General features: G+C 39.6%; 3 long non-coding RNA genes across 4 annotated transcripts; 2 read left to right on the top strand and 1 right to left on the bottom strand.

Annotated features, from left to right (window-relative positions):
- Window positions 1-554: 554 nt before the first annotated feature.
- On the bottom strand, window positions 555-2,304 carry LOC127952331 (uncharacterized). 2 transcript variants are annotated; one of them, XR_008152910.1, is made up of 2 exons: window positions 1,734-2,304; window positions 555-1,621 (listed from the first exon to the last, which is right to left on the bottom strand). It is a non-coding gene; the product is annotated as an uncharacterized LOC127952331 (long non-coding RNA). The 2 variants fall into 2 exon arrangements; XR_008152909.1 differs by having other exon boundaries at window positions 555-1,616.
- Window positions 937-1,548, top strand: LOC127952341 (uncharacterized). Its single transcript, XR_008152920.1, has 3 exons — window positions 937-1,080; window positions 1,156-1,270; window positions 1,421-1,548. It is a non-coding gene; the product is annotated as an uncharacterized LOC127952341 (long non-coding RNA).
- A 12,107-nt stretch (window positions 2,305-14,411) lies between the features above and the next one.
- LOC127952330 (uncharacterized) lies at window positions 14,412-16,817 on the top strand. Its single transcript, XR_008152908.1, has 3 exons — window positions 14,412-14,740; window positions 14,847-15,717; window positions 15,920-16,817. It is a non-coding gene; the product is annotated as an uncharacterized LOC127952330 (long non-coding RNA).

Here is a 16,817-nt window from a genome sequence, read left to right as displayed (position 1 = left end):
ATGTATCAATACACATTTCCCTGAACTAAGTACATTTCTGCGCCTATTATGTTTAAATGAATATGAAAGGAGGCAGTAGTATTTGATTAGAGATGTTCCGATACCCTTTTTCTCTTCCCGATACAGATTCCGATACCTGGGCTCAGGGTATCAGCCGATACCGAGTTCTGATCCGATACCTGGGTGTTTATCGGTATATACAGCTATATATACTACTAGCCCTGTGTAAATTGCTAGAATTATTTTATGGTGTGCTTGAGACTTATCCCTTAATAAAACATGAACAAATACATGGTGAACTACTGTATTTGTTACAGTATTTTTATTGTCTGACATGAATTTGACAGTAATATTATTTATTTTCTTAAGCGAAAAATAACTTAAAATGCAGCCAAAAATCTTAACACTGCAAACTAAAAAAAGGTATTTTAGTTTTACAATATAACTGTCACAGGCCAGAGCGGACCACCAATTTAACGGGTCTCGCTCCTCCCTCTAACTTCCACCTCGAGGAGGTCCCACAACTACCCCAATGAATGGACGGACAACCAAGATTAAAATTTAACAATTTTATTTATTTAAAAGTTTGGGGAAAGGGGTAAGGAAACTTTAAAACTATGATGACTCGAACTATTCTTTATCCACACATACGGATTCCAGTCTCAAGAACACTCCTCTTCAGCCCTTCCTCGACAACACTCCACTTCAGCCCTTAATTTCCCGCCGAACTCCACTCCAGGTAAGTTTAAAGCAAGAGCTAGGCAGTTACCGTGCAGGGGTTCTAGCTCTCAGGTAAATACAGTGTTCCATACACAGGTAAGTATTCACAGGGCTGAGCTGTTAGCGTGCAGGGGTTCTAGCTCTCAAGTAAGTACAGTGTCCAATACACAGGTGAGTATTCACAGGGCTGGGCTGTTAATGTGCAGAGGTTCTAGCTCTCAATGTAAGTACAGTGTTCCATACACAGGTAAGTATTCACAGGGCTGAGCTGTTAGCGTGCAGGGGTTCTAGCTCTCAATGTAAGTACAGTGTTCCATACACAGGTGGGTATTCACAGGGCTGAGCTGTTAGCGTGCAGGGGTTCTAGCTCTCAAGTAAGTACAGTGTCCAATACACAGGTGAGTATTCACAGGGCTGGGCTGTTAATGTGCAGAGGTTCTAGCTCTCAATGTAAGTACAGTGTTCCATACACAGGTAAGTATTCACAGGGCTGAGCTGTTAGCGTGCAGGGGTTCTAGCTCTCAATGTAAGTACAGTGTTCCATACACAGGTGGGTATTCACAGGGCTGAGCTGTTAGCGTGCAGGGGTTCTAGCTCTCAAGTAAGTACAGTGTTCCATACACAGGTGGGTATTCACAGGGCTGAGCTGTTAGCGTGCAGGGGTTCTAGCTCTCAAGTAAGTACAGTGTTCAATACACAGGTGAGTATTCACAGGGCTGGGCTGTTAATGCGCTACTCACCACTGAAGATATTCAGAGGTCTGTATTCCAAGCAGATACGGGTTTAGTCGATGACTGACGGCTGGTGGGCCTTACAGATGAAACTGCAACCAATACTGGGCTTCCCGCCCAGCTTGACAAGGGGGCACACGGGGGAGGATCGGCTGTTGTCCTTCGCTTCCCTCGTCAAATAACAGCACAGACGACACCCACAAGGCCGGTGGTTGCCGACAGGGCCAAGGACACAACGTCACATGGATAAAAAAAGTATAAGGCTTTGATTTAAAAGCTTACAGGGATTGCTGCGTGGGCAACGACATCCAACCTCCTCCAGAGGCGCCTCCAACACGTCCGAGCTCCAGCTTACTTAAGGTAAAGACTGTGGTTGCCACCAATACACTACTCCTCTCCGTCAGGCCTCTTCCTACGACCAGGGACACAACCACGGACAAACACCACACACCACAAAGGCACTACAATTCTTCTCGTGTGTACACTTCAATATAGCAGCACTCACCACACTCCACACACTCAGTGAAAGAAGATCGGTGGTGTATTCCCGTTTCGGGCTCAGAGTCCTGACAGGGCGGGTCAGATGGACAAAGGCAGGAGGGCAGACCACAGCAGGCAGATATATCGTACACCGGAGTCTCTCCGTCTTTCCCAGCGATCTCCAACGCAAGGCACTACTATCAACACTGAGTAAACACACAAGCACTGAGGATTATCAGATCAACACAAGAGGGGGGGGGGATTTTCCACTGCTACGGAGAGATATGCAGTCGGAATCCTTTCTTAAAGGCGGTTAGTCTCCCTCCACATCCGTCATTCACTCTCCACAATGTACAAGAAATGTTCATAAAGTCTTCACCCACCAGTGCACAGTGTTGTCCTCTCCCAACACGAATTCAATGATCTCCTTCACTCAGGGGCCTTCCAAACGTAGGATCGCTCCTTCAACTCAATCCACAATAAGAGGTAAACACAACATACAAAAGGTCGATCACTTAACTTCCTCCGCACTTCCAATATCCATTTTCCTTGGATTCTCCGTTGCAGCCCGTAAATCGCAACATCCACGCCACACCAGCCACTTCCGTATCCCGTGAAACAACAGCAGAACAAAAACCTACTCCTGTTCATAAACCAGCCCCTTTTATATCACTGCATCCTTCCCGATCCTCCAATCGGTATCCAACACGTCCTCTTCCCACACCTGACATGTATTTTGGATAATTTCCCCACCTTGGGCCAACCGGAACAGAACTTATGTTTCACTTAAATTGGTCCGGGCGGAAATATTTCCCACACTACAGTTCCGCCCGGATTAGTCACCCAGTGACAACTGTATAAAAAAAACTGCAACAAATACTTCTAGGAATATAAAAAATGATATATTAATCAGATAATCTCTTTACAACAAAACAAGTAAAAAACAAGCAACCGTCTAGGCATAATTATTATTATTCAATTCATTCAATTCAATTCAAGTTTATTTGTATAGCGCTTTTTACAATACAAATCATTACAAAGCAACTTTACAGAAAATGTTTCTACAGTATTTAGTAGTAGCTTATAAGTGGTGACTGTCAGTTTGTGCATGTATGACAGGATTTGTAGAAAAATTTATACAAGACGTAGTCAGCCAGACGATAAACATTATTAATATTATTAATAATTATTATATGATGCAGTCACACTTGTAGCAATATTTGTTAGTTCTGTTGTTGATTCAGGGTTAGCATCATCTGAGGTCCTCTGAGGGAGTCAGCATCATCTCTTCTCAGGTGTTCTGGATCCATACTGGAGCTTGTGTAAATCCTAGTTACCACGGGATGTAAATCCCATGGCAAAACATAGAAACAAATAGAGACATCATTAGCATAGCTGCTGATCCAACAAAGTAAAATTAATTAGGTTAACCCAAGCTAAAGAATAAAAATGAAAAAATTTGATCAGATGCAACTACACTCAAAATTTAAGATAAATTATTTGAATGCTTGGCAAAAAAGATGCGTTTTTAATCTAGATTTAAACAGAGAGAGTGTGTCTGAACCCCGAACATTATCAGGAAGGCTATTCCAGAGTTTGGGAGCAAAATGTGAAAAAGCTCTACTTCCTTAAGTGGACTTTGCTATCCTAGGAACTACCAAAAGTCCAGCGTTTTGTGACCTTAGGGTGCGTGATGGGTTGTAACGTGGTAGAAGGCTAGTTAGGTACGCAGGAGCTAAACCATTTATGGCCTTATAGGTAAGTAAAGATCATTTGTAACTGATACGGCATCAGTAATTAATAGGTAGCCAGTGCAGAGACTGTAAAATTGGGGTAATATGAACCTACATCTGTTATTAATATAGACATATAATTATTACTACATAGAGACATAGCTAAATCTACTGTAAGCTACAACAGTAGCTTAATATATGGTTAGTTTACTCATGTTAAACTGAACATTTATTTTGATGGGTTGCCATGAAGATCTTTGAGTGTCTGTGTTTAGGATATGACAGTTTTCTCAAATTAAATGGTAAATTCTCATGAAGTGACGGTTTATGTGTTCGTGTTCTCACATAGTGAGAAACGCATCTGCGCCCGTCACCCACAGAGATGTAGAATTTGCAGGAGTAATATTTAAATAGTATTTTGCAGTTTAATATTCACAGACACATATATTCGTCTACAGTTTGGAGCCCAGCGCTTAGACTAACACGGAAGCGACTGAACACAGCTGCGGTTACCGAATATACTCTGGAGTCAGTAACTCACTACCAGTGCTACAGAGACGCTGGTATCATCACATTTTTACATTTTCAGCATCGTCTTGGTAGTGAAGTGCCAGTACTTGTGGCATCCCTAGTCGCTGTTTTACTGTCTGGATGGTCCAGTCTGAAATACTGCTAACCTAAAAAAAGAGAGATCTGTGATGATTTGGGGCGCAGTGTCATCTGCTGATGTTAGTCCATTGTGTTTTTTGGAAACCAAAGTAACTGCACCCGTCAACCAATAAATTTTGGATCACTTCATGCTTACTTCTTCTGACCAGCTTTTTGTAGATGCAGATTTCATTTTCCAATGGGATTTGGCACCTGCCTACACTGCCAAAAGCTCCAAAAGTTGGTTAAATGACCATGGTGTTGGTGTGCTTGACTGGCCAGCAAACTCATCAGACCTGAACCCCAGAGAGAATCTATGGGCTTTTGTCAAGAGGAAGATGAGCTGAAGACCACTGTCAAAGAAACCTGGGCTTCCATACCAACTCAGCAGTGCCACAAACTGATCACCTCCATTCCACACCGAATTGAGGCAGTAATTAAAGCTAAAGGAGCCCCTACCAAGTATTGAGTAAATGTATAGTAAACTTTCCAGAAGGCCAAGAATTCACAAAAAAAAAATCTTTTCATTGGTCTTATTAAGTATTCTAATATGTTTAAGATAGTGATTTGTTGGGTTTTTGTTAAATGTGAGCCAAAATCATCACAATGAAAAGAACCAAAGACTTAAACTACTTCAGTCTGTGTGCACTGAATCTAATACACAAGTTTCACAGTTTTGAGTTGAACTACTGAAATAAATGAACTTTTTCACAACATTTTAATTCATTGAGAAGCATCTGAATATTGTTGGTTTGTTTCCAAATTATATAACAAATCTTATATGTATTTTTATTATAGAAATACCTTATAGAAAATATAGATACATAATGTGAGTGGATAATATAAAATACACATTTTAAGGATAATAAATATATTACCTTATATAACACATACATACACACAAAATAATGTATAGCCTGAATGCACTGTAAGCTGCTTTGGATAAAAGCGTCTGCTACATGCAGAATTTAAATGAATATATTACTTTTATAAGTGCTTTATAATTAAATATGTGTATGTATTGTATAGTATATTACATAACTATATTGTAAAAATTACAATAATATTTAATACTGTACATGATCTGTAATGCCCACTAGAGTCTCATCGTTAGGTGACGCATGTTGATAGCACTGAAGTGAACAAACCCTAGAACATAACCTACTCCAGCGCAGATTATATTTTGGAACCAAAATCTGAGTTTATCCGCTTGCTTACACTAACCTTGCTTACTCCAGGTATGTGGCTCCAGAAATGCTTCCAGGAGTAAGTTCATTCAACTCAGAGTATGTTCCTGGTTAAGACTCAAGACATTCTCTAATTTCTCAAAAATATTCACAAATCTGTCTAAATCTGTGTTAGTGAGCACTTCTCCTTTGCCGAGATAATACATCCACCTCACAGGTGTGGCATATCAAGATGCTGATTAGACCGCATGATTATTGCACAGGTGTGCCTTAGGCTGGCCACAATAAAAGGCTACTCTAAAATGTTCAGTTTTACTGTATTGGGGGACCCAGGGGGTCAGTACCTGGTGTGCCTCATGCAGTGGAACTCCTCTCCGTTGATCAGGTTGTTGATTGTGGCCTGTGTAATGTTGGTCCACTTCTCTTCAATGGCTGTGCGAAGTTGCTGGATATTGTCAGGAACTGGAACACGCTGTCATATAGGCCGATCCAGAGCATCCCAAACATGATCAATGGGTGATATGTTTTGTGAGTATACTGGTCATGCAAGAACTGGGATGTTTTTAGCTTCCAGGAATTATGAACAGATCCTTGCACAATGGGGCTGTTCATTATCATGCTGCAACATGAGGTGATGGTTGTGGATGAATGGCACAACAATGGGCCTCAGGATCTTGTCACGATATGTCTGTGCATTCAAAAGGCCATTAATAAAATGCACCCGTGTTTGTTGTCCGTAACATACGACTGCCCATACCATAACCTCACTGACACCATGGGCCACTCAATCCCCAACGCTGACATCAGCAAACCGCTCACCCAAACGACATCATAAACGCTGTCTGCCATCTGCCCTGTACAGTGAAAGCCGGGATTCATCCATGAAGAGAACAACTCCAAAATGCCAGACGACAGATGGTTGGATGTACTGCCAAATTCTCTGTAATACCTTTGGATATGGCTTATGGTAGAGAAATCAACATTTAATTGACTGCAGGCTGGCCATTTTAGTTGCAGGATCCTTCTTCTATGCAGCCATGATGTTTTAATTGATGCAGTATGTGGTCTGGCATTGACATGTTGGAAAATGCAAGGTCTTCCCTGAAAGAAATGACGTCTGGATGGTAAGATTTGTTGTTCTAGAACTTGGATATACCTTTCAGCATTGATGGTGCCTTTAAAGATGTGTAAGCTGCCCATGCCACACGCACTCATGCAACCCCATACCATCAGAGATGCAGGCTTCTGAACTGAGCGCTGATAATATCTTGGGTTGTCCTTGTCCTCTTTAGTCCGGATGACATGGCGTCCCAGTTTTCCAAAAAGAACTTCAAATTTTGATTCGTCTGACCACAGAACAGTTTTCTACTTTGCCACAGTCCATTTTACATTAGCCTTGGCCCAGAGAAAACGCCTGTGCTTCTGGATCATGTTTAGAAATGGCCTCTTTTTTGACCTATAGAGTTTTAGCTGGCAACGGTGAATGGCACGGTGGATTGTGTTCCAGATTCTCTGAATTTTTGGATGATGATATGCACTGTAGATGATGATAACTTCAAACTCTTTGCAGTTTTTCTCTGAGAAACTCCTTTCTGATATTGCTCCACTATTTTTCCCTGCAGCATTGGGGGAATTGGTGATCCTCTGCCCATCTTGACTTCTGAGTGACACTTCCACTCTGAGAGGCTCTTTTTATACCCAATCATGTTTCCAATTGACCTAATAAGTTGCATATTGGTCCTCCAGCTGTTCTTTATACGTACATGTAACCTTTCAGGCCTGTTATTACTACTTTTTTGGAATGTGTAGCTCTCATGAAATCCAAAATGAGCCAATATTTGGCATGACATTTCAAAATGTCTCACTTTAAATATTTGATATTTTATCTATATTCTATTGTGAATAAAATATAAGTTTAAGAGATTTGTAAGTTATTCCATTCCTTTTTTACTCACAATTTGTACAGTGCCCCAACTTTTTTGGAATCGGGTTTGTATTTTCCAATAGTTGTTTTTCGGGTCTGGTTGAGCTGGGTATCCTGGCCACCGGCGGCGCCAGGGGGGGTCTTGGGGGGTCTCAAGACCCTGCCAAAAAATGCCTTGACCCCCCATTTGACCCCCCAGCCTCTTCCTGATTAAAAAATATATATATTCGGGATAAAGATCCAAAAATGTTTCTCTTCGAACTACGCAGAACAATAATAAATAATAATTATTTCGACATTTATTCATACACTGAACCGAGAACCGTTTCTGTCGTACGCGTCCGATTCGAGAACCGATGAGCTGATGATAACTGCGCATGCTCGATTCAGCGTGAAGCAGACTGACACAGAGCGAAAAAGAACTGGTGAACCATTTTTTTTTTCAGCTGGTTTATTTGATCGAATTGTCCGAAAGAACCGGTTCACTTGAGCACCTGCTCCTTTGCCCCTTAAGTGCCCTTTTGTCAAAGCAAAATTTCCTCATTTTTTTTTTTTGTAATAACATAAACTTTTGTGAATGCCTGCCCACGCCCAATCATAATATTAGTACAATTTATTAATAATAATTTAGCCGTAAATAAAATGACCAACATGATGACCGTTCACCTGACTACGACCTCATCCAACCGGGAAGATTCCTCATGCTGCACGCGCATTTTTTAATTGCTAGAGGATATTTTCAATATCGTGGCAGCTGGTAAGGGGTGTTTCATTCTCAGCGAAGTGATTTTGGTGTTTATTTACTTATTATTATTTTACAAGAATGATGTGATGTGACAACATGCAGATACGTTGTTTATATTGCAGTGTGTAGCCTGTAGTGTAGAAGTAACACTAGCGTGCTGTTTGAGGGAGAAAAGTTTCACATGCATCGAGGGGTCTGGTCTTTTTTATGTTATTTGAATAAACTTTTATTATATTACAGTACTTGTTTATTTTTAACACGTAAAAATAATTATCACAACACTGGTAAGGCTTATTCAGATTTTCTCATTCTCTGAATTATCATTATAAAAATAAAAACAATTCGGAAATAAATTAAAATATAATTATATTTTAAATGTGGTGCAAATATTTTTTCTACAAAAGCAACAGTGTTTACAACAGCAAGACCACTTTAGCCTGTAAACTCAATAATATCTATCTGGAAATAAATGTAAAAATATCAGTGTCAATAAAAATGCATAATATACCTGACATTAAAGTGCAGTGTGAAGGATATGAATAACAAATGTAGCCTGTAATTTGTTTACATTGCAAAGGTGTTTTTGTTGTTTAGTAGCAGAAATATGCAGTTATTAGCCATGTCCACTGTATTTTTTGTTGGTTTTCATGAGACCCCCCTTGAAAAGACCAGGACCCCCCATTGCCCCCCCAATCAAAATTGTCTGGAGCCGCCACTGATCCTGGCACATTTTGGCAGCAACTTTTTTTTGTTAAAAAAAACTTCTAGAGTTCAAGTTGCTGTTAGAGGCCATTGCCTCCACTCTCCACTGTTTTTATCACTTGTGTCATCATCTTTTTATGTGGTGATGCAGTTTATTTTACCTACTTACTACGGGATTTTGCTTTTATTGGTGTTGGCCTTGAGGCTTTCTTTCAGCTTTGTGGACATACAGGTGTGGTAATTTGGAGATGGTGGTGACACGGCTTCAACAAACATGGCCTTACCATAGACTGTATAAAAACATGAACATAGTGTCCGTAACGTCACCCGTAGAGTTCTGAAGAGCATTTTTGAAGCTTAAAGACTGCAAAGCAGGCGTCACCCCCAGATCATCGAAAATGGACAAAAAGGTGGGAGCTTATAAAAACATTCATCCCCCTCACAGTTGTCATAAAGGGCAAATAAGCTATATAGATCAAAATATTTTTTGTACCAGGCTGTAAATGTTTTTTTCATGTCTGCCATGTGAGTTGAATTGCACTGTAGTGATTGCCAGCCCTTTAAATGCTGTGTTATAAAATGTGCGCTCTGTGAACAATAAAGCTTTTCTACTGTCAGATTTTATCACTGACAATAATCTGGACTTGTTGCTTCTTATGGAAACTTGGTGTAAACAGGATGATGGTCTTCTTTTTTAATCAGCTGACTCCAGTGGGCTTTGGACTCTCTGATTTCTCACGGACTATGGATAGAGATGGTGGTATTATAGTGGTCTGTAAACTGTACATCATTTTAAAACATTTGAATTCCTTGTCTTAAAACGATACAGCATAGTACCACAGTATTTTCTTTGGCAATACTGTATCAATACATGGAAGCAGGTATTGATCTTTTATTTTATGATTTAGTAGAATAATAAAATGTGTTGAGTTTTTTTCTGGCGAGATCAGCTGGGTCAACTTTGGCATGCAATAAGTTTGTAAAATAAAGATGTCATCATTGTAGTGAATCAATATGAATAGGGGAAAATGAATAATTAATCATAATTATCTATTACTAATTATAAATATTTAGAAGATCTGCTGAAAGTATTTACTTGACATCTCAGTCTCAACTGCCTGTCAGTTCTAAAAAGGTTAATTTCCTGGTTAAGGAAAATAACTTTCTTACTGTACAATACTGCACGGAGCATGTAGCAAAAATCTGCATGATTATGGACTTCAGTTATGAGCAAACAATGAACCACCTCAAGTGTGATACAAGTAAGGTTTTATTAGTGAAGTGACATTCAGCCAAGTATGGTGACCCATACTCAGAATTTGTGCTCTGCATTTAACCCATCCGAAGTGCACACACACAGAGCAGTGAACACACACACACACACTGTGAGCACACACCCGGAGCAGTGGGCAGCCATTTATGCTGCGGCGCCCGGGGAGCAGTTGGGGGTTCGATGCCTTGCTCAAGGGCACCTAAGTCGTGGTATTGATGGTGGAGAGAGAACTGTACATTCACTCCCCCTGCCTACAATTCCGTCCGGCCCGAGACTAGAACTCACAACCCTTCGATTGGGAGTCCTACCCTCTAACCATTAGGCCACGACTTCCCTAACTAACTAAATTAACTAAATAAACACTTAAGATAGTCTAACACACACACACACACGTTCAGTTGGCATAGGAAAAAGGGTTAAAGCTTAAGCAGTAAAGAGAAGAGAAATAAAAACATGAGGCTATCTTATAATTTGGTATTCAGCAGATCTACAGCCTGGAGCAAACATCAGTTTCTTAGTTCAAGCCACCTTTGTAAGGGTGCAAAGTATACTTAATGTATCATTTAATAAGACTAAGTTACTTGATACTTGCACATCTCGCCTGTTTAAAAAAAAAAAAGAGTCCTGATGCTCTGGGGCTCCAGTAGGTTGGCTGGAGTTAGGTGATGAGAAAGAACCATTTTTGAGTCAGAGAATCTTGATGAATGTAAAGTCAAGGGTTGATGGCCTGCCAGGAACTTAGAGTGTCCTTAGAAGCGTTCTAGCTCACATCCTCACTTCTCAGAATCTAGCCGTCCCACAGACTGCCCGAGCTATGTGTTGTGGCCCACCGGGGCATGCCCGCACCAGCTTAGGCTCTCCACACGGACACAGAGGATTTAGCAAAAGAACTGGGTGGAACTTTGTATGAGCCTTTTAAAGTCTAAGATGGTTCAAGCCTCTCAGGATGGGCCTTTCCAATGAGAAAGCCTGAAATTTCAAGCGGGAGGTTGGAAATACTGGGGAGTTCTACGACCCTTTGTCTGAAAGCATGGCAGTTTGCAAATGGAACTCAATTAGGTGTTGAGGCAAAAATTACTAAAGATTCTTAGAACATGAATATATTGCCTGTGTACTAACATATAATATACACTCTTGTTTAGATCATCAGAAAACGAATTCAGAGATAGTAAACATGGTAAGATTTATATATATATATATATATATATATATATATATATATATATATATATATAGGTAAGATTACATGAATGAGTGGTTCTATCATAAGCATGTATAAAACAGTCAAATTCAACAGACAATATACAAGAACAGCAGTAATATACACAATGACCTAAAGGATATGTGTGTTCATTCAAAGAGAGGTTTTCTTATGAACTTATTAGATATAAATTGTTGTGTGTCTGATTGGTCCAAATCATCAATGAATGTTATCAGGAAAGGCCTGTCTGCATTTAAATACGGTACACCTATAATAAATGTTTATATTCTGACTATTTAGACTGGTTTGGGCAGGTACTGCTGAGTAGCTCAATGCCTGTTTGATTCGCCATAAACATAAACTGAGAAGTAGACGCATGCAGTTCTGTTTATTAACCCCATACAGCCCCAAAAATACAGTCTGCAGCTTTAACAGTAATTTACTTTCAAAAGTCCCAATTGCTGAAGTTCCAAGTTTCAGTGTTCAAAATACCCGTAGTAGCACAGCAGTGCATACCTGTTTATGTTTTAATAAGGTGGACTATATTAGATTGTAATACAAATACTTGAGTTTGCCAGGTGCATACTGTCAGTCCTGTGTCTTGTGTTTTCCTCCCCCATGTGCTCCATTTACTAGTTTCTCCCTCGTGCCTGATTATGTTAATTAGTTCCAGATTGGTCTTGTTATTTCCTTAATTGGTCCCATAATTTAAGCCCTGTGTGCTTCAATGTCCAGTGTCTCGGTATTGTTTGTTTGTCTATTTCCTCTGTTACGTGTGCGTGCTTTGTTTTGGTTAAAAAACACCTTTTCTTCACAGAAATCCCTCTGTTTCCTCGCTCCTTCAAAGTAGCAGCAGCACTGTGAAAGAATACCTGATCTATAAAGAGAAGGGTGACAGCAGTTGAGGACAGGCTTTGGCGTTTGCAGCAGGGCGGTGAGAGTTGGAGTGATATGTGGAAAATTTCTTGAGCTTGCTAACTGGGTGAGCTGGCACAATGCCGCTCTAGGTGCGTGTTTCCAGCTGGGGTTGATGATGAGACTATCCACTGCGATCTCCCCCTTTGATCGAGCTGATTAACCTTATTCTCTATTTAAATGGTTTCCGAATTTGAGGTAGAGGTAGTAATGGACCTTCCTCATCCAGCCCCTCCTGAAAACCACAGGGCCTCGACCGCTTACCCCACGCCACGCCAATGGCTTCGACCACCCAGATCCTCCCAGCATCATCCCAGTACTCAGACTAGAGAAAGTGGCCGTTCCTCAGTGAAGCCTGTCGGTCACGCTGAAGTCAAGCCCACTGGCCGCTGCACTCTCAAGCCAACCGACTGCTCTGAAGTCAAGCCTGCTGGCCGTTACTAGGACAAGCCCACTGGCCAGTTCACTCTCAAGCCCTCCGCTGACAGCAGCCTGATACTTGACCCCAAACCAAGGGAGGAATCTAAGGATGAGGCGACTGTTGGCTCGAGCCTATGAGTCCGCTCTAGTGTCGGCTCCAGCCCCTGAGGCCACTCCAAGTGTTGGCTGCAGTTCCCACATCTAGCCCAACGAGGGCTCCAATCACCAAGTTAAGCCCAGGGAGGGCCACTGCACCTGCAGCATGTCAATGGATGGCCTTCGAAGCCAAATTTTGGCCAGGTCGAACTGCCTGCTCCGCCATGGCTCCCTGGTCTGCCTGATCTGCCATGGGTCCCGGAATGGGTCCCATGTAAAACTGCTGCTGTCACTCCCGTTTAAAAAAAGCAAAACTCTGATGTGAACATTCTTTGATTTTCACCTGATCTCAAATCTTCCATTCCTGCCTAAAATCTCATAGGTTGTGGTTGCGGCCCAACTTAATTAACACTTAATTAAAAAAAAAAAAAAAAGAAACTAGCTGGTTAAGGTCCTATCTTACTGAACTCTGTCATCTGTGTGTCTTCTAAAAGCATTCTGGTTTAGGATTGCTTTTACTTTATCATTCATTTTATTTTTGCATTGTATATTTATTGTGTTTAAAGTGTATTATTATTATCATCATTAAGAAATCATAAAATGTCTGTCCTCTAGCATGTGATCAAAGGAGCACTGAATTATGTTGTTTTATTTGCTCAAGTGAAACCGAAAATAAACAGAGCTCTGCAGAAAAAAGCCCACATTACAGGAAAAGATATCATGGGTGGGAGGGTGTGTGTGTATTAGAGAGGGAGAGAGAGAGAGCGAGAGAGAGAATGATTAACTCAATACTAACTTACTTTATCTTTTCATTTATTTAGATTTGTATGTTGTTGTTATAAATAAAAGTTAATGCTTTGGGAACATTGTGTTACAAAGTCATGCTAATAAAGCCTATTGAATTGAGAGAGAGAGAGAGATTTCTTTTGAATATTTTGTGATAATATAATGTGATGTACAGTAGCCTACTCCACTCCATTCTTTGTGCTTTTGTTGCTGTTGTTTCCAATTCTGTGACACTTAAACGGTTAATATATAGATCTTGGCCATGTTGAAATCATAAAGAAAATGAATGCTGCCCAAGATTTGCAGCACATCAGTTATGGTCCCTATATTCATTAAATCCTAAGAAAAGTTCATATGGTATATAATACCACATGGTGAATCATCTGTGATTATGTGTGAAGCACACAAACCTATCTGTATAAGATTCAGTCATATTGGGTTATTTAATTTAGGCTGACTCCAGGCTTACATGCCTTTGCCATTCAGTTTAGAATTTCAAAATATTTTAAAAATAAAATAAATAATATTAATAAAAACCCTATTGTGGTTGTATTCATGTGTCTTCGTTTCCTTTGCAATACATCAAAGTTGACTCTCATGCTATATCTATCCAGCGAGCCAATCAGTGCTCCGCAGGTCATTGGTGCCGCCCACTGAACTGATGCAGAGATGAAAGCTGTACAGCAGTCTTTGCTAACGGTGTGTGCGGGACAATAAAGTAAGTAGCAGTCTACTATTCTCTACTAGGTTTATGAATGTTTAACTGCTCAGTGTGTCCAAGTTAAGTGTTAAGTGTGTATATTTACATACTAGATTTACATATATCTCTGTTTAGATGACATAATCTACTGTATGTGCCATTTATTCGTTATATGGTTTTTCAAATATACATTTCTAAGAGTCAAATTACTTATCTGGCACATGCGTGCTAATAGACAGAGCAGCTTCATCTCTGTCCAGTTTTCTATTGTATTAATCATTGCATATGTATTATACAGTATATTCATTGTGGGATTGTATTTGTTGTGGTAACTGTAATTTGTTATACTTGTATATTATTTGTATATCTTTATTTTATAGACAAACCACACACAGACATGCGTAGCAGAATTTCTTCAGTATACTGAGTTGCGGTGACTATAAATGGGTTATTCCCACCTACCTGATGCTTCATAGCGTGTGTGTTATCAAATGTTTAATTCACATAAAAGAAAGAGGAGCTTACAGTAGCAACTCATTTTGACATTTTCCTTTATTGTTTGTTGTTCTAAACTTGTCTTTACAGGCACAGCGGTCACACTGGTAAATTCCAGAAATATTTTGCCTCTTCTGTTATTGAGCAAGAGTGAAACTTGGAACGTTTGATTAGCTCAGCTTGTTGCGCAAGGGTTAAATGTAATATTGAAAAAAAACCCAGCTGTCTTGTTCTTGTTTCCTCAATCTGCATACACTGTTTCAACACATTAACTTTCACCAGGCTTGGAGCTGGTGCAGCTAGTCCTCAAAAGGATATTTCTTCAGCGTATAAAACATTTCAGAAAAAATAAATATTAATCCTGCAAGGAAAAGGAACGCTGTGATTTGTTTTTATGACCACATTTGTGTGTGAGTGTGTATGAGACATCTTTCTGCACATGCTCAGACCTGAGAGACCTTGCCTTCAAACCACATCCTGATTCACACAAGATACAAGATCAGCTGTAAGATCTGAGGATTTTACCAAATCAGCTCACCTGTTCAAACAGATCACTTCAAACTCCTAGACAAGCCATGGATTTTGAGAACAGCAAAGAAGGATGTAAAAACTGCCAAAAGAATTGCAATAACAAATGCCAATGTCATCGTCATACAATAACCCAAAGTCCTAAACCTAAGCAAAGGACTGAGGAGAAGACGTCTGAAGGGCCTTCAAAAGAGTGTGGCTTCTGTGATTGCGGCCTCTGTTATTTTGTCCCCTTTGACTGTGGCTCCTGTGATTGTGGCCCCGATGATGGTGGCTCTGGTGGTGCTGGTGATGGTAGCTCATGTGATTGTGGACCCTGTGATTGCGACCCCTGTGATTGCGGCCCCTGCGATTGCGGTTCCTGTGATTGTGGCTCCTGTGATTGTGGCTCCTGTATTATTCAGTGAATATTTGCAGGATGTTTGTCAGATGGGTGAGAACCATTTGTCTCTTTAATAACTAATTATAAAAATATGGACATTTTACAATTTGTATCTAATTGTGGCCGTCAAATGTGCTCTGAACATTGTAATCTTAATATTAAGATCCTTATCCATTTTTATGATTGTTTTGATTTTTTTTACCTTGTTAAAAAAAGAAACTTCACTTTTTTAACCCCGTTTTTTTGTTGGAAGGTATAGCAAATGTCAGCTCCAGTGAAGAACATCATCAACACAAAGACAACAGCACTATGATCTACAATAAACATCAGGACATCTGTAGTGCCATCGTGGATGTTAAACATCATAAAGACAATATTATCTATACATATAAATACAGTTCCAACCAAAATATCAAAGTCAATTAAATAGCAAATCAGTTAAGTGCTTAATGTTTTTTCTGTATTTATTAATAATATTCCTAAATAGGTTAACTATATCCTCAAATATGAGTAATAGGTATTACATCTTACTTATTCTTTAAAAGTCTTACAATGCAATTTGCCTTATACATTTACAGAAAAACCAGAGTACAGGCAGTTTTAGTTTAAAGCTAAAAAGATTATAATCGCTAATTATAAATTATAAAATTATAAGAGCCTATTTGAAAAATACTGTTCGCTGATGCTAACTGGCAAGTTAACTAGCTACCTGATGCTAACTTGAGGTAATTTTAAATAACTACGATGATTGCCCAGACTATTTGAGAAAAAAAATATGATGTCATTCTAAATATATTTATATGTTTCTTAAATAACATGTTCTATGGACCTAGTGTTTTCATAACTTATATAACTGTGATTTTCTACAAAACAAACTTTAAAACACTTTTTTGTGTCTATTACTCCTGAAAATTAGTTCATTTACTGTGAAATGTATTGTCTCTCAAGGTACTTCACCAGTGTAAGCTTTGTCGTGAATACTTCTACGTCCCTCTTGTCAATGCAGTTACATAGTGACAATAAAATGTATCTTGACTTGATTTTGTATTTATTTTTGGAGAGAAACGTTTTACCCCACTTTACACTTTAGAAAAATCCAGGCTGCTTCAACTAATTATTATTTAGTAACTAGTTGCACAGAAACTTTACGT

Source organism: Carassius gibelio, chromosome B3 (genome assembly GCF_023724105.1).
Source record: "Carassius gibelio isolate Cgi1373 ecotype wild population from Czech Republic chromosome B3, carGib1.2-hapl.c, whole genome shotgun sequence".
Taxonomy (NCBI): domain Eukaryota; kingdom Metazoa; phylum Chordata; class Actinopteri; order Cypriniformes; family Cyprinidae; genus Carassius; species Carassius gibelio.
The sequence above is the reverse complement of the archived record's forward strand: the minus strand, read 5'-3'. Positions and strand labels throughout refer to the sequence as shown.